The sequence below is a fragment of the Sus scrofa genome, chromosome 4 (genome assembly GCF_054392235.1).
Source record: "Sus scrofa isolate SSC_HxYL_T2T_F1_AM1 chromosome 4, Sscrofa_HxYL_maternal_Yorkshire_Landrace_v2.0, whole genome shotgun sequence".
NCBI lineage: Eukaryota > Metazoa > Chordata > Mammalia > Artiodactyla > Suidae > Sus > Sus scrofa.
Window position 1 is genome coordinate 27502612 of NC_139386.1, and position 23753 is coordinate 27526364.

General features: G+C 34.6%; 1 protein-coding gene across 1 annotated transcript in view; it reads right to left on the reverse strand.

The window, feature by feature from the left end:
* LOC110260475 (uncharacterized) overlaps positions 1-23753 on the reverse strand; it is a 473671-nt gene that overhangs the window by 49888 nt on the left and 400030 nt on the right. The window contains exon 6 of the mRNA XM_085020959.1: positions 280-393. The gene's annotated coding sequence lies outside the window, so the exon portion shown is untranslated. The remainder of the gene's footprint in view (positions 1-279; positions 394-23753) is intronic.

Sequence of the window (23753 nt, forward strand, 5' to 3'; positions counted from 1 at the left end):
GTCAAGAACTCTGAAGGGTCTGAGATTTTACCCTATTTCCAAGTCAATAAGTTTGGATGCTGACAGAAGACAAGACTCCTGGGTCAAAAATGAAGGATGGATTACACAAAGCAATAGCAGTAGCTAGAGTATCAGTCATCCTGAGCTGTTTCCCTAAGTCACAATTCCCACACGGCTATGTGAAATGGGTCAGATGATAGCTACACAGGCAAGTTATGGGAGAAGAACTCCGAGTTTAGAGATCTTGGATATTTTATAATGGTTAATAAGCATATTTACCTTTTGTTCTGGAGGAAAGTATTGTCTTCATTTTATTGGACAGTAAGTATATTTGCCCTCGCTGAGGAAGGAGATATTATCTCTTCTTTCAAGACAGTTTTCTATATAAACATTCTAGAAAAGATAAAATGGAACAAAGAGTAGTCAGTGCCTTGCTTAGAAGATGTGCAGAAATGTTGGAGAAGGATGAAGATAGAAATCTTTCCTGAAACCTGAAATCACTTAAACCCAACTGAAATCACTTGGTTGAAATAAAATTCAATTACTATACCAGTCTAAAAATTAAATTTTAGATTTAATTCTATTTTGTTCTATTTGTTTCTCAGTTTGTTGGGTATTTGTTTTTGTTTTTTTTTATTTACCATATATTTTGACATTTTACTTGTCACTGAAGTATAAACTACATATCCCAGGGTTTGGGAATCATTAATACTCACTTATATTAAACTCCAAGGGCTAAAGGGACGTGACACTAGTTACTATTAGAAATTCAGAACAGCTACATTTGAACAAATGTTTAAGTAGTCACAGGGGTAAAAAATGACTGTGATACAAAATGAATTATTTTTCTTTTATTACCCAATAGTGCAAATAGCCTCAAGGTGAACTGTATGTCTATTTGCAAAAATTAGATCGTAACATATCATTATTTCTCAATAACTTCATTGAAATCTGAGAATCATTTTATTCCTCTCAAACTGAACACATTAGCACTAGAATTTCCTACTAAGTAAAAACTGAAAAGTTTATCACTGATTCCAAATTTGTGCTTCCTTTTTAACAACTTCATTCTGAAAATCATTGCAAAAGAGTATAATTTCAAAAGAAATTGCAAAGAAAAAAACCACCAAAATTGGTTTTATGAACATTTTAGACATTTCAGAGTATCATTATAGCTAATTGCTTAAAAGGTTTTGAGCATTTTAGATGGAATACAACAAACACTAAAATTTTTGAACCATTAACCATATTAGCCATAAGTCATTTTGTCCAAATGAAAACATTTATAACCAGCTTGGAAAAAGCATAAAAAAAAATTGAGCATTTGCAAACAATAGAAGCTCTAACCTCAAAGAGAAATATCAAAAGATAAACAGATAAAATTTTAGTAAAATAAGGTATCATCTTATTTTTTCTATCGGCATGGCTTACTGCTAGTGATAGATATTCTAGATAAAAGAAATCAGTGTCTAAATCAGAAAATGTGACTGTAGAAGGACAACAATATATTTTTCTGATAATAAGACAATATTGAAATCAGGGTCTCTTATGAGTTATTGTAGCAAATGCCATAATGTTGGGATTTTTAATTTTTATTCAAATTTAGATAGTTATTAAAGGAAAAACTAAAAAATATAGTGACTATCTCAAGTAATACATAATTTATTTTTAAAATCTTTGAATACATATGAGAAAAGTAAAACTAACAGTGCAATGCTGGTTAATACATATTTTTCTCCTTTCCTGGAGTTTATACTTTTGCACTTCATTATATTAATATGTATATGTGTCTCCAATACCAGACCATAGCTTTTTGAACATGGAGATATCCCATTTTTATGGGGTCAGAATAGCATCACAGAAGAGTATGAACCTAGGGAGATATATCTATCATGAGGACCACTCTAGAGTCTGTCTACTACATAAAATCCCCTGGAAAATGTAATCACCACAAGGATGAAGATAGAAATCTTTCATGAAAACTGAAATCCCTTGAACCCCTGGATTTCACCATGTCAGAATTAGCTTTATCTCTTAACCTTTTTAGTTATGGGAAGAAGCAATGAGTTCAAGAACCAAATTAAACTAATTTAAGTTGGATTTATGGCACTTACAACTGAGAGTGCTGACTAATATAGACAGAAATCACATATGCTAATCACCATTATTTTTTGCTTATTAAATATCAAAAAGTAGTTATCATCTATTGTATGCCATGAGAATTAATCGTGCACAACTCTCCCATGATCCACGCCTAGTAATACTGTGTTATCTTAAAATTAGCCATGCTAGGAGTATTTACATCACAGAATTTGGCAAATGCTGCAAACTAGGCCTTTTCCCTCCATCCCCTGAGAGCCAGCTGGTAAACATTTATAAGCACACCACAGGTTATAATTCTTAAAATTATGCCCTCATATTAGACCCTTATGTCCGTATCACCCAGCATGCAGCCTTTGAAAATTAAAGAGCTATTAATAGTGCTAATTTTCTTCATGTCTAAAGATATTTTCCATCATTTTGGCTTTAATTATAAATTATACCTACTCAAATAAACCCTAAAACCAAATTTGATTTGATGGGAAATGTTCAGATTAATTTATTAAGTCTTAATTTTCAGATATCTCTAAGATACTATAGTGAATCAGGCCTTCTGTGTATTTAATACAGAAGTTGTTGGCCTTTCAAATACCAAAGAGACTGACAGCCGTTATCATCAGTATTACTTATCTCATTCTAATAGGCCTCTTCTTAATCAGGCTTTCCTATTACTATATTTTTGGCTCTGCTTATGAATTTTTCTCTATGTCTTTCATACTTTCTCTTCATCTCAAATGCATTCTTTTTATTTCTCTTATTTAGATGTTTTTCTTTTACTCTCTCTGTCTCTCTATGAATTCTCTAAGTCCTTCTACTTTTGCTTCTCTGTTTCTATGTCTATTTCTACCAATGGCTTAATTTAATGGTTCTTTTTGCTTAACTCTAGTGATAACCTAAGATACCTGGATCTGAAATGCTATAATTTCCTTAACACTTTATGAATAAAAAATAAGAAAAAAATATTATCCCAGTATATACAGTTATTTCAGTTGAATTAATTTGAATATTAATTTATTTATCCAAATAAGTATTAAGAACAATTTAAATATAAATTACGTGCCTGCCTCTGTGTTAGGTACAGATAAGTTAAAAACCAATGTGTTCCATCTTTACAGAAGCATAATCCAGATTCATAAATGCACTATTAAAATACAGTCTGGGAACGTGTTCTGTGACATGTACACATGCTACAGAAGCACACAAGAGAAGCACCACTAACCAATCTTAAGTGGTTGTGAAAAGATTTTAAGAGGATCTGCTCCTGTACAAGCTGAAATCTGATAAAGATGGACTGTGAAGAAAAAATTGTCCAATACAAAGAGATGAGCATATGCAAATGCTTTAAGAGAAGATAATGTTTAGAGAGTAAATGCATGTGTGAGACTTCTTAGAGAGATCGTAACAGTTTATAGTTAAATAATAGTGACCTAAAACCTCTTTTTCGTCTTAGTCTTTTCTGTACCATTTACCTGTCCACAGTCAACTCAATAACATAAGAATTGATTTTTCAATTTCTCAATCATTTGATTTAGGTCCCTTGCTTTTTGCTACCACTCTATATTTACTTTTGAACTATTTTTTCTATCTCTGTCTCTTTGTCTCTCTTCCATAACCATTAACCCTTCTTTCTTGCAGTACCTCCCGGTTCAATACTTAATATATCACCACTGCAAGAGAGGGCAATATGACATGATCTGTATTCTAAACTTTGTGTTTCAAATAATCTTGACTTTTTCCATTAAAATCTACATGTATATAATTTACCTATGAAAATTCAATTCACCTACATGACATTATGCATTTTTTCTTCAACCGATGCCCTTCACACCATTTGTAAGTTTGCATGGAATTTTCTGGGCACATTAGGATGCCTAGTAAAATCCCACTTTTACTTGGAATATAGAATGCCATATACATGACAGGTAGCAATCATGTTCCCACTTGCTGTAGAAGATAAACTGATAGTTGCTGTAATAAGAATAGGCAATGCATACCTGTAGTGGGTGATGTTAGATCACTTTCCCCAAGCAGGTGCCCCCATCTATTCATGGCTATGTATGTTGGCCACTAAGGCTCACAGCTTCCCCTTTCTCCAGAGAATTGCTCATGTCACGACACCTAACAGCCAGCGACCAATGACTAACTATCATGGGATTAAAGAAGGCAAGGCCTCTTCTCGGGGTGGCCCAATTTTTGTAATGCAGTTTTTATTCTAGGGCACAACATTGCTTAATTGTCTTCTCCCATCTTCCCCTTATACTGAAAGCACTTCTCAGTAAATTCCTTCACAAAACCCACTTCCCTAACCTCTGCTTCAAGAGGCTCTGGCCTAAGACAGCACCCACACATTGTGTCAGAAGCCTGCAGCAGAAATGTGTAACAATTTGACATGCTGAGCTCCTAAATGGTAATGTTGAAAGAGCGCCTGCACAGCTCACAGGCATCAGATGTGTTTCTAAATATACACAGAGAGCTCACAATGTTTTAATAGTATAGGAAGTTTTAAAAAAATAAATACAAATGAGGCTTTTAGTATATCCTAGTTTTGTTTTCTTATACTTTATAGAAAGTCCTGGGACGATGTATTGTGGTGTTACTGTGAGAAATGGATTTTTGTGGCATAATCTATTCCCCTCTTGCAAGCCTTATAAAGTATGACTAAATATTCCAGAACTGCTTTTTAAAGTTCTGTGTAAGGAATTCCCATTGTGGCTCAGTGGGTTAAGGACCCAACATCTCTCTGAGGATGAGGATTTGATCCCAAGCCTTGCTCTATGGGTCAAGGATCCAGTGTTGCCTCAAGCTGTGGTGTGGGCTGGCATGCAGCTGGGATCCACTTTTGCTGTGGCTGTGCGTAGGCCTCAGCTGCAGCTCCAATTTGACCCTTGGCCCAAGAATTTCCATGTGTTATAGGTACAGTCATAAAAATAAAATAAAACTCTGTGTAAAATCTGGCCACACTGAGATAACTACCTTAACTTTCAGCCACAGGTCTGGATGGCTGGAATGAATGAACTGCCTTAATGTTTGTTTTTGTTTGTTTGTTTTTCTTTTACTTTCTTTTTATAATATGAGCCTAACTCTCCTTTGTAGCCTATTAAGGCATCCCAAACCCTGACTCCATAAGATAATCTTATATTTCTGCTAACAATCACATGAGCTTGGAAATGGATCCTTCCCTATCAGAGCTTCAGATGAGACTGCAGTCCTGCACAATATCATAATCGCAGCCTTCTAAGATCCCAAAGAAAAGGACCCAGCTAAGCTATGCGCAAACTTCTGACCCATGGAAACTATGAGATTTTTTTTTTAATGTGTTGTTTTAAGCCCATGACATTTGTGGTAATACTGTTATACAGCAAGTAGTTAACTAATGTATCTTTCCACGTAGAATTAAAAAATCTAGACTTACCCTCTCTCTTTGCAATTCTGAATGAAGAGAATACCTCTTTCCAATTATTCCCAACAAAATTCCTCAGGCTAGATTTAATCAAGTGCCCTTTGTTGAACTAATCACTTTGAACTTTGACTTATAAAGTCTGAACCATGTATCAAAGCCAAGAGCTAAAAGTACTAATAATATTGGAGGGTCATTTCCTGAAAGGAAAAGAGGAATTGTGATATCAGAAGAAGGAATTCTTACCAGAAAGACAGATGTCCACCACTGCAGAATGATATCACAGATCCTACTCTCTAATCAAAAGCAGCCCAGATTAGCGTGACAATTGGATGTGGCGGGTATATCTAACTTATATTTTTAAAATAATCAAAGGTAAATAGTTTAAGGGTTATAATAACCAAAAAACTGAACTCTTTGAGAGTGCTCATTGGCATGTGACTATGAAATATTTAAATATAATCAAAGATGAGAGAGAAAATTTCAAATTAAAAAAATGTAAAATAAATAAATAAATAATTTTAAAATGTCAATTATAAAGATACTAACTAGATCATTAAATCTAAGATAATGACTGAGAAGCAAAGATATTCATGTCACAGGTATTTTGTCTGGTTTTACTTTCTGTGTTGGTATTTTCTCTGGGTTTTACTTTCTAGAGCATTCACAAATAAGGATGAAGTTTCTGATACTCTGATTTTTTATTAATAGAGAGTTTTATAGTGCTCATAGAAAAAGCACAGGCTACCACTACAATCTCTTTCTCATGAATCATATCCAAAGATCCAAGTTTGTGATGATTTATAACTATGGATAGAGATGGTTATTTGAGCTATCCATATGTTCTTGGAAGATATTTTTTAAGTTTCCAGCTATCTGATGTTTTCTCCTAGAACTAAAGAAAAACATGTCTTTAGAGGAACAAGATAAGACTATGACTGGACATAGAATGCTCATTCTAAATATACTGTGTCACTCACATCATGGCTGATTCAGAGCCCTTCAAAGGAGCCAAGAGGCAAGAACAATACCTAGTTCATTTGTATTTTCTATTTGCAAGCAATAACAGGAAAAATTCAACTGGAAAATCCCTCCTCATTATAGAAAATCAAACTGATTTGGGAAACTTTTAAATACATACTTCAGTGGCAAATTTTTCCTCTTCATTAAGGAACTAATGTTTATGTCCATATGGCTTCATTTATCACTTTATAAAATGTTACCTTGCCATTATGTGTAGGAGCGATAAGTGTATTACAGACTCTTAAGGAGTTATAACCCCCAATATTTGAGGACAAGCTTAGAAAATATCATCACTGAAAGGAAAGCTATTAAGTAGATTTAATAAGACAAAGTATGTAATCTAAGAAATAGGCTGAGTGAGATTCAAACATCTCTTAAATGTCATTGAGTTATTTGATGTGAAATGAATCCCATGATACCACCCAAAAGACAAATAGTTACTACAAAAGGAGATGATTTACTTCATTAATGTGAGACTAGGGCAGTATTTCATGTAAAGGCTGAAAAGAAGGGAGCACTTGAATTAGGCTTTGTTTCGTATAGTCCGGAATATAAATTGTATAACTGATCAACATGAATTAAAAACAGTGGAAACATAGAAGTATAATAGAAGAAAGAGTCAAACTTACCCATTCGCTAAAAATCTCAAAAAAGTCTGATTATATCACTGGATCTGAGATAATAATAGAATAACCAAGATCTGTATGGCATAACTATATTCTCTGGATATGTATGTTGCAGAGACAGATATACTAAATATCCTTAAAGACTATTCTATCCCTTTTCTCTGATTATCTGGTCCTCAAGCCAATTTTGCTGGCCCAAGAAAAACAATCAAAAATTAACTGAACATCTTATATTAAGTAGAGTTTTCTACTGACCTGAACATGCTGACTTCCAAAATATAAGGACCTGACCTTGAGCCTAGAGTCTCCCTCTAGGCTCAAGATTCAGATATAAGCCCCAATGAGAGAGGCTGCTGTTACTTTTTCTCTTGGCCTCTTTACCATATGTTTCTTAATTACAGATTATGAGTATGAAGGTTTAAGTACTTTAAACACAATTTCGAAAAACTTATTTCTACAGCTCCAATGTTACAGTGGTTTTTTTATGCAATAATAGTCCCAAACTGTACTAATTGGACATTTACTGCAAAGAAGACCAATTCATATGAGTATAACAGAAGCAAATGAGATCCTGCTGTATAGAACTGGGAACTATATCTAGTCACTTGTGACGGAGCATGATGGAGCATAATGTGAGAAAAAGAATGTATATATACATGTGTGTGACTGGATCACTTTGCCGTACAATAGAAAATTGACAGAACACTGTAAACCAACTATAAGAGAAAAAAATAAAATTCATTATAAAGAATTATAGCACTACAGAAAAGTAACAAATTTTTAAATTAACATATTAAAATGGAGGTAAGCCCCATCATACATTCTTAGGTTTTGATGAATATATTTAATCAACTCTTATACAGATTGCATTATTTTACCAAAGTTTGCTCTAGACCAATAAATTGTCAATATTGCCAATAAATCTCAGAATAGCAATGACTCTTTCTAGCTTTGACACTCTTTAACCTGATCATTAATAGACCATAATTTGATGTTAACTTAGCAAAGTTATTTTATTTAAGCCGCATTCAGTTTTACCAGCCCCATGATCATAATGCTAATGAAAAATTGTGCTGGTGAGCTTCCTAAGTAAGATTTTTGAGAAATGTTCTTGCATCTAGGAAATGATATCCAATTATAACATAGAAGTTATGGTTATCCACTTCTTCCCTAATTAAACTGTGAGAGAAAAGAAAACTATATTTGTATCTCTCTTATTTGTTTGATGATTCACTTTTATAATCCAACTTCCAAGTTCAAGACATCAGGACACTTTGTTTCTAACCACAGATGGGGAGCAGTCAAATCTTTTTAAACTATAAAAACAGGCATAGAATTGTGTGAAAAAAGTTGGTTAGCTAGAAGCCAGAAGAATTAAGGCCTGCCTAACAATACCCAAAGTCAGAGGAATTCTGATTTAAAGCAACAAAAACTGGGGATCAGGAACCAAGAAATGTAAAAAGTTCACAAATGCAAGTTGGAACTAAGTTTGGCAAGTGGAGCAGGGAGAGGAATCAATGGAAAAATCCATTTATATAACGTGACATGAAGGGCCCACAAGGCAGGAGTCCATGAGCAAGTTATTAAATTTTTCTTAATCTAAATTTCTTCATGTGTTAAAAGTACAAGTGATAGCTACCTTATAAAGACAAAATGTTGCAAAAATTAACTTGAAAAATAAACATAAAACATTTAGTTGTGTCTAGCACATAAAATGGCTGGTAAATAGGGGTCATTGATAAAAGGACTACTCATTTTAACTAAATCCTAAAGGCAAAATATCTAAGTGATTTCAGTTCACATCTATGAAGGGATCAATTGACTTTCAGTTAAGAACCAGAAAAACCTTCAAAAACAGCTGGAGTGGGAAAATAAAGAGTTTGAAAATCAGGGTCATAGGGTCCTGGATAGGAACCAAAAGCAAATTTGAGGCACTGTGGAGGATGGACCCTTGCTGACACTGAAAACAGTATTAGTTAATAATTCTGCAGAGCTAAAATGTATGAGCTTGATACTGCCAGTTTTCTGTAATGTCAACATCTACAGATAATGCAATTGTAAAGCTCGACCTGGCCTTCTGTGTTGCTACAGGAATGCACTAGGGGTAATACTTCAGTTGGTTTAATGAGGACTTTCTATAGGCTTTTTAATTTAATTTCCTAACTCTCTACTGCTAAATATATTCTTGGGAGATACATTTATTTGATATTCTAATGGATCATTCAAGAAAATATCACTCAGGAGTTCCTGTCGTGGCTCAGCGGTTAAAGAATCCAACTAGGAACCATGAGGTTGCGGGTTCAATCCCCGGCCTCGCTCAGTGGGTTAAGGATTCCAGCATTGCCGTGAGCTGTGGTGTGGGTTGCAGATGCAGCTTGGATCTGGCATTGCTATGGCTGTGGTGTTGGCCAGCGGCTATGGCTCCGATTAGACCCCTAGCCTGGGAACCTCCATATGCCGTGGGAGCAGCCCTATAAAGCAAAAAAAAAAAAAAAAGGAAGAAAATATCATTCAGCTAAGCGTATGTACATAAAATATAAAAGGGCATTATAGAATTTCAGATTGAGTTCTGAGATCTGTAGAAGGGCCTTTCACTAGTGTCTTCATAAACTTTTTTTTAAGAGTGATGCTGAGATTCAGTTTGTGAAAAAGTCCTGTTATAGTGTTCAAATATTATTGTAGAAATATGAATGTGAAACCCGTTCATTTTCATCACTTAGTAAACATTTATTGAGCATCTGCTACATGCAACATTAGTGGGACCTATGGAGAATTATCAAGTAGATATGGTGTTTCTAGAAACACAAAGCACTTTTTCTGTTTATTCATGTCCTTGATTATTTCTACAAGCCACATCCAAGCTGTTGGTCTTCTGCTTGCCCTATTCATCAATCATTGATCTACTTTGTGTAGGTGATGATAAAAATAGAAAAATGACAAATTGAGTAAAACTTAAAACTATGAAAATATCATTTAAGTATGGGTCTACAAGAACAAAATAATAGTGATAGTTTGTCATATTTGGATCACAGAGTGTTTTCACTGAAGTGGATGAAGACCTAAGGGTATGACTCTGTTACAAGAAACCAAAATGCAGTTCCTTATATGCAAGCTCCCACTCCTCACTAGTTATATCTGTTACCCAAGCCTGCAGTTATCTTTCGACAGGCAGAACAGAGAAAACCATAGATTGTAACCTTCTTTTATGCATATTCAAAGCACTAGTCATGAATAAAGATATTGCCAAATACAATTTAACCTTCGGAGTCATATGAGTTAATATTGATTATTTCTCATTATTTGATAATCTAGAGATATCCTTGAATTTCCAGCTTTTGTAAATATTTACAAATCTTTTAATTTAGCATCCATGATAATTTATTTGAACTACCAGGATATTAAAAAAGGATCATCAGATATTTGCATTACCTATTACCTAAGTGAAATTTATCCCCAAAGGCAATTATATTCTAATTGATATCCTAATATGTATGATAATTACAAAGTTAAAAAATAATTTCTATATAATCTATAAACTAATTTTACACATGAAAAGAATAGATTTTAGGGAATATTTTAGCTCCTCATAGAATGATATATTCATACTTTTGAATTTGTCTCTCTCCATTTCTTATTTTTTCAGAGAAGAAATTAAAAAAAAATCACATGATCAAAGTCCATTTCTCAGTCACCTAAGGGCTCACATTACTGATTTCTAACCTCATCAAATTTCAATAAGTACCATTTTGACCATCCCAAACACTGTGTGCTTGGGGCAAACACTCTTTCACATTCTGGTTGTTAGAATAATGGCCCACTGCTCTTTGGGGGAAGCACACGTTCTCTAAGAGTACTAATGCAGTGGGACACAGCAGACTGCTTAGAGGATGGCCAAGGATTATACCCAATTTGATAGCACATATGGAAATTATGGCATATTTTTCAGCACGTCAGATGCCTTTTGGAAACCATGTTTATCAAGTGGGTTATAAATAAAAGGAAGGAGACCAAACTTAGGGGCTGAAACTTCTCAGGGCTGTAATACTGCACTGTTCCAGAGGTAAGCAATTGAAAGATTTCTATATTAAAAGGACCCACATATATAGGAGATGTTTCTGGAGAGTGAGTGAAAAAAGGAGGAAAGGGAGTGATAAATCAGTTGACAGTCATAATGGTCATACATTTCTCTTGTTTATATGCTTCAGTGTAATGAAAAAGTTGGTATTCATGCTTCCCAAGAATAGGGGACTACTATTATATTTCATGTTCCCCCAACTATAATGCAAGCCAAGCATCATAAGGGCAGGTGTTCTGTATTGCTTTGATACAGTTTCTAATCCACTTATCTATGACTTAGTTGAAGTTGTTTTAATCCACTCGTTTATGGCAAAGACCTCCAAAAAGTTGTTTTTAGAAGTAAAGATATTTTGATACGTGGTTACAGCACTCAGAACTCAGCTGCTGAGGGGCCTGCCTGGGGATTTGTAGACAACATGTAAAGAAACAACTAAAACAAGTGGACATTTAGACCATGAATACTGAGAGTTTGTGAGGAATATCCAAGAGTTTCAGTTTCCCTTTGGGCAAAGCTACCTTTTGCAGATCCTCGCTCCCCACGGACCTTGAGGCACTAGCTGCAGCCATGATAAAGGTGACCTTTATTTGGTAGTGATGACAAACTGTGCAGCAGCAGCCCTTCCTCTCAAGATCAGCCTGCCACTCAACACCAGCCCCCTCATTCCCTGGCAACGTGCTCCGGCAACAAAGCACTCTTATTTTTGTGCTGGCAGCTGTATGTCAGCTCTCCACTGGCAAATTTGACTGTCCTGAGAAATAAAAATTCATAGAAAAGATAACATCTCAATGAAATTTGGACTTTATTTCTTTCATGTCCTCTTGCATGGAACTAAAGTGTAATTAATTGTCACTTGTTTGGAGTATTTTTTTCTTTATTGGCTTATTAAGAGATATTACCCTGTATGCTACTGGCTTGTGAAATTCCTGCAGTGAACCTATGTTAAATAAGCTTAACAGCAAAGATGATTTCAGTCTCTGAGCACAATTTGCCACTTCCCCAAAACAATACAGCAGGGGATTTTGACTATTTGGTTTATGAATAGAGTCATGGTTTTAAGACAGTGTCTGCCCTGTAGAAGATGTTAAATAATATTGGTTAAATGGACAACTAAATTTTCCACCATATTTTCCATGGGTGAAAATTTCGCCCCTGGCATAACAGTATGTGTGAGAAAGATATATCATAATGTGGGTGGAATATTGTGATATAATCATATGCATAGGCATAGACTGTGCCTCAGTTCAACTAATTTAAAAAAATAATAACCTTACTCAGAAGAGATTCAGGTTACAATTGTGACAATACAATTATATCATCATACTGAAATAAAAGTTTTTTTAACCAACACTAGGGAAATAGTATCATTGTGGTTTTAGTTGTATGTAATTAGAAAGAACATCTCAGAAAAGAAAATCATGGACTTGGAGAAAAGACTTGTGGCTGCCTGATGAGAGGGGGAGGGAGTGGGAGGGATCGGGAGCTTGGGCTTATCAGACACAACTTAGAATAGAGATCTATTGAGAACTATGTCTAGATACTCATGTTGCAACAGAAGAAAGGGTGGGGGAAAAAACTGTAATTGCAATGTATACATCTAAGGATAACCTGACCCCCTTGCTGTACAGTGGGAAAATAAAAAAAATTTAAAAAAAAAAGTCATGACATTTCCTTATCAAAACTTAAGACACCATGACTATATTCATGAAGCTTGACAAATATTTGTTTCCCTTATTTTAGATATTATAAACTCTGTCTCCCTGTGGCATCTGTGATAAGTTGAACTGATGACCCCGAAAAAAGATATCCAGATCCTAATCACTGGAACCTATGAATATTACCTTAAAAAGAGACTTTGCAGATATGACTAAATTAAGAAACTGGAGATGCAGAGATTATCCTGGGTTATCCAGATGGGTTTAAATATAAACAAATGTCCTTAGAAGAGGAAAACAAAGGGAAATATTCCTTATGAGAAAAATGGAGAGAGAAAAGAAGAGGGATTGATATGACTTCAGAAAGTTGAAGACACCATGCTGCTGGCTTTGAAGATGGAGGAAGGGGCCATGAGCCAAGGGATGTGAAGAACACAGCTGCTGAGGCTAAAAAAAGCAAGGCAGAGCACTTTCTTCTAGAGCCTCCAGAGGGACCAGAGCCCTGCTGACACTTGACTTAGGCCCATTAAAACTAACTTTGGACTTCTGCCTTCCAGTACTATAAGAAAACAGACTTGTATTGTTTTAATGCACCAAGATTGAGATAATTTGTTAACAGCAGTTCTAGCAGATCAGTACAGTACCTGTCAAGACAGTTTAGGCACCTCTCATAGGGTAAACCTATGAAGAAATTAGAAGCGGTCAAATATCAACCAAAAAGACTGCACATAGTAAATTCTTAAAATCAAAATTCAAACCAAAATTTGTACTTAGTGAACTATATTTCCTAAAGGAACACTAGATTTACTCCAGTGACAGATTTAGCATTAAATGAATCAGATAAATCTGTGACAGATTTATCAGATACAGATAAATCTATCTCAAAATCAGTAAGATTATTTTAATTGCTCTTTAATTAAAATGATGAAAAATATCCTTCAGGTCCTAATTGTTTATGTATTGAAAGGCCCAATTATTAAAGAATCTTAGTGTTAGTATCTAATAAGTATAATATATAGTCAAAAATCTTAAGATATAAACATTGTATGGGTACAATACAGAATTAAAATGCATCATAAATTTATATCAAAATACTTTACTACTGTTAATATTAAGCTTTGAGCAGAAATATAGAGTTTTAGAGCCACAAAAGACATTAATAAATGTATTCCAAATAATCATACAAGTTTCAGCACTTATGCCAACTCTGATTAAGGCTGCTGAGAGTCTTGAGCTGAGCAAAACTGTGATACTTTTTCTTGTTTTGGAGAGAAATAATGACATTCCATGGCCAGATGTGGGCAAGACCGATGCCATGTTCTCCATGTATGTGCTGACCTTGGCTCAGTTCAACCACGTTTTTGTTTTTCCAGGTATGACTAAGACATGGAATAAGAGTTTGAAGCACACACCAAGTCATCAAGTGAATTCACAAGGTAAGTTAGCAGCAGTGATTGAATTTTAACCTTGGTGTTCTAAAGTAAATGAGTTTTTTACCTTAGATTCAAAAATAAATTTCGTTGGATCATTCAGATAATTGATAATTTTATAAGAACTATCTTGAGAGGAGTTCCCATTGTGGCTCAGCAGTAAGGATATCTTGAGAGGAGTTCCTATTGTGGCTCAGTATCCTCATGGATACTGAGGACATAGGTTTGATTCCTGGTTTCGCTCAGTGGGTTAAAGGATCTGTTGTTGCTGTGAGCTGTAGTGTAGGTCGCAGACATGGCTTGGATCTTGTGCTGCTGTGACTGTGTGTGTAAGCCAGTGGCTACAGCGCTGATTTGACCCCTAGCCTGGGAACTTCCATATTACGTGAGTGTAGCCCTAAAAAAAAAAAAAAAAAAAAAAAAAAAAAAAAGAAATCTGTCTTGAGAGCTAAACTCATTTTCCCTTTACCCCATGATCATGTTCCCTATATCAAGTAGAGCCATTCTGCTTTGTTCTGAATACATTACATTAAAAACAAGCACACTCATCCATGTGGGCCACTAAATGGCATCCTTATGCTTCTGAAATTCACCAAATGAGTGGGTAAAAATGACAAAGTATTAAATAAATGCCAAACAACCAAAGATGATAAATACAGTTTTTCCCATTAAAGTTTCACAACAAAGGAAAAAAAGAAAAACATGAGAAAAATGCTAGTTAATTTTATGAGCATCGTAGTGTATTTTTAAGTGTTATGATCTCTACTTTAAGATATATTATGTCTTTAACATGCAGAAATTATATCTACACAGGGCATACATATCCCTATTGAAGCTAAGCCTTGTTATTCAATCATATTTACTGAGCCTCTTCTTGTTTTTCAAGACAAATTAACAGGAGAAGAAGTTTTGAAAATTAAAGATTGCCTTTGTAATAGTCACCAGTTTTTTGGGAAAGATTTGGAAATCAATGAACTTTATTAGTTATTAGCATTTTTGCTTTTCATTTAAGCAGATAATAAAAATAGGCATGCCTGACTCACATAGCCTAAGATCAGTGAATAACACGCAGAGCAATTAATTCTGCTCTCACATGCTAATGTTGGCTGAGAGACTTTGCACTGTTGATTAAGGATATAGATGTCTTAGTTGCCTTATGTAATGGCTGATCAGTGATGAATATAAAGCTCTGAATGCCCAAAACAGTGATTTCTGAACAATGTTTCCTATCTTCTGCTGTTCAGTGTATTCACTCTGAAGACAGTAAAGCTAGAGAAGTATATAATCTAGAAAAAATGGCATAAAACAATAGGGAGTGAAAACCGTGGATAGGAGAATTGATTCTACTTACTGTGCCAAAGTTAATGCAACATAGAATATTTTGGACTGATCAAAAGATTTGTAAATCAGTGCACTTTCTTCACTATTAGTGTCTCTCCTTTTCAATTCATCTGCTAATAAATGTATTATAAAAACATACTTTTTTCCCCTTTTTTTCTGCTTTAGGTCCTTCTTAGCATTGGACACCAGAGCTCTTGAAGAGCCTCTATTATTTATATAACCCAATTTTGCATTTCCTGGTTGAACCCCAGGTTAACTTCTTAGTAGTGTTAGAATAGATATATGAAGTTCCCATCATGGCGCAGCGGAAACAAATCTGACTGGGAACCATGAGGTTGCAGGTTCGATTCCTGGCCTCGCTCAGTGGGTTAAGGATCCAGCATTGCCGTGAGCTGTGGTATAGGTCACAGATGCGGCTCAGATCTGGCATTGTTGTGGCTGTGGTGTAGGCCAGCAGCTGTAGCTCTGATTAGACCCCTAGCCTGGGAACCTCCATATGCCACAGGTGCAGCCCCAAAAAGCCAAAAAAAAAAAAATGGAATAGATATACATCTAAGTGAGAATTGTCTAGCAGCCTCACGGGAACACTGAGTGAAGTTAAGATCAGTGTGCAGTGTTCTGGGCAATCTTCAATGTCGGGGACCAGGAGACATAGAATTTATCTGGGTTTACTCAGTAGAGGCTTGTCAGAAAGAGGAGATGCTGAGAGGAGTGTGTCAGAGACACTAAGTTGATGATCTGACTCAAGCAAAACACCCACAGTGGGAACAGTGGATATCAGGTTCCAAGCAAATTTGCATTAACAGTGACTTCCTTGTTTCTTTCATCCTTGAATTGGATTTCTACAGGATTTTCTTCTCTCTTAGCGATCTCATCTATCTCAAAAACTTCAAACATACCCCCCTTTCAGAACTGCCTAAATTATTGCACAGTGGTTCTGAGTAAAACAGAGATAGATCTGAATCTTGGCATGTCAACTAACACTAACTTGGACTTGTTGCAAGTTAATAAAACTCTCTTATCTATAAAATGGGTATAATACTGGCTTTAATCATTTAAGTATATTGTAAGAATTAAACATAGCAGTGGATTTAAAATGGTTAGCAAAATGTAAGCCAGAACAATTACTCAGTAAATATTGAAAATTATCATGATAATTCATATGTAAATTGGCTCTTATATTTCCATTTGGATCACGGCACTGATTCTTCTCTTTATTTCTTTAAGTCTAAATGTCTACAATTGCTTTTCCTTCTTGCTATTTTTTTTTTAAATCCTTCTCTATGGTCGTTATTTGAACAATAGAAAATTAAACAGAAAAGAAAACATCATTAATCTCACTATACCATTTTCTGTGAATGTTTCACATAGTTTAGTTTTTAGTTTTAAATTATAGTATCTAATCTGTAATTTTACTTAGCAACCTAATTATAGTATTTCCCTCATTATTAAATAATTACATAAACAGTTTTAATGGTTTCATAATATTATTTCATATAAACCTACCAGACTTTAAACAATTATTCTCTTTTTATTTAAAGAGTACCGTAATGATTTTATGTAAGAATAGTTTTGTGCTTGAGGGCTTCCAACTGAAGTTCTACCTCTTTATCTTAGAATTTGATCCTAACTGTGTTTCATGTCTTATCTTCTTATCTAAATGCTAATTTCACTCTCCTTTGGGACTGACCACCAAGGCTTATTCTGTACAATCTGATGAATTCCCTAGTTATATGAACTCTTTTCAGATCTCCAGTTCTCATATTTAGCTGACTTCTTAATATTGTTACTTAGATGTTTCAAAGGCACCATAACCCTAACCCATTCAAAATAGAACCAACTAAAACATATTGTTCTCACATTCTTTTTCGTTTCTTAACATGGCAACACCACCCACACAGTTGCTCAGGCCAGAAAACTTCATCAGATTCACCATCTAAAATATCAGCAAGCCTGCTGTCTCTGCACAAAGTATCTCAAGTCCAAGCTTGGGTCTCCATGCCCACTACAACAACCTAGTCCAAGCTACCTGAATCCCTGTCTGGATAATGTTAACACATCGTACTAATCCATGCTTTACTTTCTCCCTCTTATTCTCCTCACATCAGCCAGACTAATAGAAAATTTTAAAGAAAAGATAAGTTTCTTTCTTGCCTTTTTTTTTAACAACTCATTTTTCCATGCACGTTTTTACTTGCTTCAATTAGTGCTGTAAATAAAATTTTTATTCTGCCTCTTTTAAACTCATTATTATAGGATTATTATAACATCATTAGATTATGTCATTCTGCTAAGTAAATCTTCAATGACTTTATTGTACATAGAATAAAAATGGAACCTCTCTTTATCATGATTAATTGACCTCAAAGAGTCTGGCCTCACCAATCTCTCCAGCTTCCCTGTGTACTACTCACTACCTTATATAATATGCCCCCGGTGCTTTTCCCACCTATCATCCCTTCAAAAGTGTCAAGATCTTTCTTGCAGGAAGAATTTTGCACATGCTGTTTCTACATACAAAACCCAAGTCCACCTCTCTTTTGGTTTTGAATTATATGTTTGTTTGTAAAATGAAAATGTGACTGTATGCCACCCCTGTCTACTGGAAGATACTATAAGGACTCATGGGATTTGGATCGATCAAGTTATAACCATGCATAGGCTTTTGCACACACAGGTTTATCTGAGTGACACTCTGAAAGCTTTACATTCAGGGAAGTCTTACAGCAAGAGACTGTCCAGAGGTTATAGTGTTGAGGAAGAAGGTACCATTCAGAAGAGGAGAGCAAGAAAACTCGTAAGAGTGAGCGGTCATATAAGGATTTTAATGTGTCTAAATAGATGTTTCTCAGCAACATGTTGTGGAGTATCTGGGTTAGAGAGCTCAGAAGGGCACTAGTAGTTTGGGTCTTTATAACCTGAGAGTTTATCTAATCTATGGCTAGTGGATGTTGGGTATAATTTCTCCACCTATACAAAACAGACAGACCATATGTCTAAAAGTCTGCTAGTATGAGCTGTGCTTAAAGCAATTTTATGTTTAAAAATTTGAGTTTGGCAGTAGAGGGCTTTTGAGCTTACTCTGCTATAAAGGTATAACAACTTAAGGACCAATATGGAAAGACTATCTTTGGTTCATTTATATAGCAGGTACTTCTTTGAACAAGCTTGAAGCTTTTTATAGCATAAGGAAATATTATGAATTCTTCCATTGATATTCTCCTCACTCAGAGGAGAATAAGAAATCTTATTGGGAACTAGACCACATTAAACTTCTCAGGTTTTCCCAAGTCTTTTTTTTTTTTTTTTTTTTTTTAACTTTACAACTAAAGTCATTGGAGTGAGAGAATTTGAAATTTATGATTATTAATCATCTGCTTGGTATTAATGATTCTTCTAAAAAAAGTATTCCCCTTAAATCTTTGCTCCATAGATATTTATTCTATATATTTTAATAAATAGAAGTTGACTAAACATTAATAACATTACTTAAAATTTGATAGTCATCCATTAGGAAGTTTAATATATATTATATTATTTACACTTCTTCATTTCTGACAAAACTTTAGACCAGCAAAGACAAGAGAAGACATGGATAACTAAAATTAGAAATCAAAGTGGGGATAAACTACTGATCTTACAGAAACAGAGTATGAGTAAATACTATGAACAGTTGTATGCCAAAAAAAGTAGATAACCTAACTAAAAAGGAAACATTCCTGGAAACATACAAAGTACCTACACTGACTCACAAAGAAATGAAAATCCCAGTAGCTCTATATACCAAATAAAGAGATTGAATCAGTAATAAAAACCCTCCCAACAAAGAAAAACTTGGCCAGGGAAGGTCCAGGACCAGATACCAGACGGCATCACTGGTGAATTCTACCAAACATTTAATAACTAACATCAATCTTCTCAAACTCTTTCTAAAAATAAAAAAGAAGGGGTGCTTTCTAACTTATTCCCTGAAGCCAGCTTTACTCTGATTCTATTACTGAAGCCAAATAAAGCATCTCAAGAAAAGAAAAAAACAGACCAAGATCTCTTATGAAAATAGTTGTAAAAATCCACAAAATTCTAGCAAACTAAATCCAAAATTACGTTACAAAAAAAAAAAAAAAAGAACTTGGGAGTTCCCATTGTGGCTCAGTGGTTAAAGACCCCAACTAGTATCCATGAGGACGTGGGTTCGATCCCTGGCCTCGCTCTGTGGATCAAGGATCCGGCATTGCCGTGAGCTGTGGTGTAGGTCACAGATGCGGCTCGGATCCCACATTGCTGTGGCTGTGTTGTAGGCTGGCAGCTACAGGTCCAATTTGACCCGTAGTCTCAGACCCTCCATATGCTGCGGGTGCAGCCCCCCAAAAACAAAAACAAACAAACAAACAACTATACAATAACCAAGTGAGATTTATCCAAGAAATGCAAGGGGCTGGGGAAGTAGGGCAGTGGGGTGGCCGGGGGGGTGTCCAACATAAGAAAATCAATCAACATAGCATACCACATTCATACAGTAAAGGAGAACAGCCATGTGATCATATCAGTAGACAAAAGGTATCTGACATATTCCTCACTCTTTCATGATTAAAAACACTAAAAAAACCAGGAGTAGAAGGAAACTTCTTCAAAGTAATTAAAGGATGTTTATTTTTAAAGAAAAAAAAAGTAGGGTCATACTGAGTAGTAGAAGACTGAAATCTTTCACTCTAAAGCCAGATTCAAAGGAGGTGAAATAGAGAGTTATTGCTTAATAGGAACAGTTTCTGTCTGGAGTGTTGGGAAAGTTTTGGAATTAGATAGTGGTGACTATTGCACAAAATTGTTAGTATAATTAATGCGACTGATTTGCACACTTGATTAAAATGGCATATTTTATAAATATACTTACTACAATAATATTTTAAAATTCATTGTTGAACCATTACATTTAGAATGGATAAGCAATGAGGTCCTGCTGTATAGTATAGGCAACTATATCCAATCACTTGTGATAGAATATTATAAAAGATAATATAAAAAAAAAGAAATCAAGAACTCCAAAAAAAAATGATAATATGAGAAAAATAATGTATATATATGTATGATTGGTCACTTTGCCATATAGCAGAAATAGATAGAACACTGTAAATCAACTATAATAAATTTTTAAATAAATAAAATAAAATTCATTGTTGAAAATTAACAAAATTAACAAAACCAAGTGAATACAAAAGAAATTTAAGTAAACTTTAAAAGGATTTTTTTAGTCAGTTATAGTATTTATTCCTCAGAAGTTATCAAAGTTTAAACCAAAAACAATAGCATATATTTAATATAATATATATTAGAAAAATATAACTGGTAACTATATGGTATAAATGAGTGATATTGTTTCTTGGTGAAATATAGTCATTTAAAATAAACTTTTAACAGCAGTAGTATAGGTTATATGGCAATATTGCCAAAAAAAATCAAAGTTTTTAGGTAAAATTAAGCTGTCTTACATGGAATTTACAATGGCCATATAAGGCATAAAAGACAAAAATTATAATGTCTATTTTGCATAATAAATGTATGTTATTATATCCCTGGCACATAGATGAAATCAACAAACAATGATAAAATATCAAACAGATCCAATATAATTTATCATGCTAAAACTATGTCAGGTCTTTAAGATGAAGAATAAACCAGTAAGATTGAAGAAAATAGGCAGCTAGTTTGGGAATGCAAAGCAACTTCCCACTTGCTTTCATAGTATATTGGCAGTAATCTATCATCCCATGGCCATCCACTCTGTGTGTGGCCAGATGCACTTTTAAGTACTAAAGACATCCTATTATGAGTCTGCCACATGTAGCCACCAGTCACTTTTGTCTAAGTATAAAAGGTATTTCTATCCCACTGGCTCTATAAAGCTTTTCATTATGACCTCAAACCCTCATTGATCATGTCTTATTGAATAGGATCCTATCACACTGATTTGGCTCACTTTTATCATTATTTATCTGGATTATAAGCTTGTTAAAGCAAGAGCCATAGTATTTTTGTTTGCTTTAATCACCAGAGACTAGAATTTTGTCCATCACACAGTAGCTGAAAATTATTTGGAAAAGGAAAAGTTGATTAGAAGGAATAAAGTTGATTAGAGAAAAGTAAAGGTTTTAAATTTTCTTCTCAAAATAGGGAAAAATAAATTCATGGAAGAAGGAAGATTAAAAGTCACACTGTGCTTTTAGAAGGATGGCTTTTCTGGCACAAGTCTTATATAAGACACTGTAATTTTGGTAAATGACTAAATAGGCCCCACCACAAAAGCAGTCTTCATGCTAGACAGATAGAAAAGAGGAGAAAAAGTTTATGAATTTATTGTACAAAAGGATTATATTTAATTATAGTTAATAGATTCATAATATGAAATTAATCTTGTACCAAAGATTGTTGGATTAAAAACAAAATCCAAAGAGGAAGCACTAGAGCTAAATTCTCCTTGGCTTTTGCTTCTATGCATAGCAGTATGGTCTCTTAAAGGCAAAAATAGAAATGGAATTAGCCTGTAACCATAGAAACTGCATGTGGCAGTTAGGGAAAATGCTCTTAAGATGTAAAAACACCAAGTGAATCTACAGTGCATAACAAAAACATATCCAAATATATTCACATATTCGTGGTTGTCAAACTGAAGTCCAAGTGTGAATATTGTTCACAATAGTCTTTGACGGTAATCCTAGTTCTTAAGGAGATACCTGCTAAAAACATAAATTTTAGTGGATAGCTCCAAAGATTAAAAGAGAAAAACCATTTTCCAATAATTGTAGTCTTTGAGTATGCTGCCGAAAGATTAATGGAAAGCATATAGAATTTAATCAATTAATTTTCACTTAAAGGGTCTTTCACTAATATATTAGGGTCTTTTGCTAATTACAAAAGTGTTGGATTATATAAAAGTCCTAGTGAAAAACTAGTTTTTCATCATTCTATCCTTAGTACCTTCCACTGTGCCTTGTATGGAATAGGCACCTCAGATATTTGCTGAATAACTAAAAAAAGAAAAAGACTTTAAAGAAGTCAGACCAAGAGATTAGAATCAAGTGAGGAGATATGGGAAACTAGAGAAAAAGAAGGTAAGAGATGAAGCTAAAGATACTAGGAAATCATTAGAGATTCCAGTCAAGTAAGAACCACACCCACCTCCAAATATGATGTCAACTTTTCTATACCCACACTGTTTTCACAAAACTCTCAAGGATTTCGAAGCAAGCTTAGGAACATGCCATGGTTAAGAACAGTTTCATATATATGAAACTATCTGGAAATGTATATTTGTGAAGCCTTCTAATTTTTTTGTATCTGTACCCCCAAAAAGAACCATAAGCCTGTGACTGCTCTCAAAACAATCCCAAATTCTAAAAGTGTACCAATAGAAAGCAAGTCAAAAGCTCTTCAGTAAAGAAGTGAACTCTCTCTAATTGACATGTACAAGGGGTAAATAATAACCTTTTAGTGTCCCCAGGAGGGACAGTATACAAGGGAGCCCCACCTTTACCCCTGAAACACAGACTCAGGAGACTACCAGATCTGGCAACCAAGGCTGTTATTCCATTTCTCGAGCATAGAGGGCAGATGATTTTTATAATTTCTGCTCAGCGGGATTTGTTAACTACTATGGATTAATGATTGGTGTCTATTTTCATTCTTCCCACTTTTCAATAGCAGTTTTATGGCCGCTTTTTCTTACTCTGTTCACTATACTGGGTATATGCTGCTTATGGATGGGGATCAGAAGGTAACTTTTATTTTATTGTGGGTCAGACCATGAGAATCAATATCTAGACATAATGGAAAGAATGACTACTTATTCCTGGACTTTGAACTGGATACGGTAATGATGGTCTTTGGAAATGTTACTTGAGAAAGAGTGATTATGTCTGTGCGTAGGAAGAAGGGTCCATATACAGATGATCCATTGCAGTAATTTGCTTTTGAAGAGAGGGGTGTATACCTCCAGTATCTGTTCTCCATCCACTTCCTCAAGAATAATTTTGGCTAAGAACATAGCTACCCAGCTAAAGAATGTGTTTTCAGCCATCTTTGCAACTAGTTATGGCCATGTTTCTGTATTCT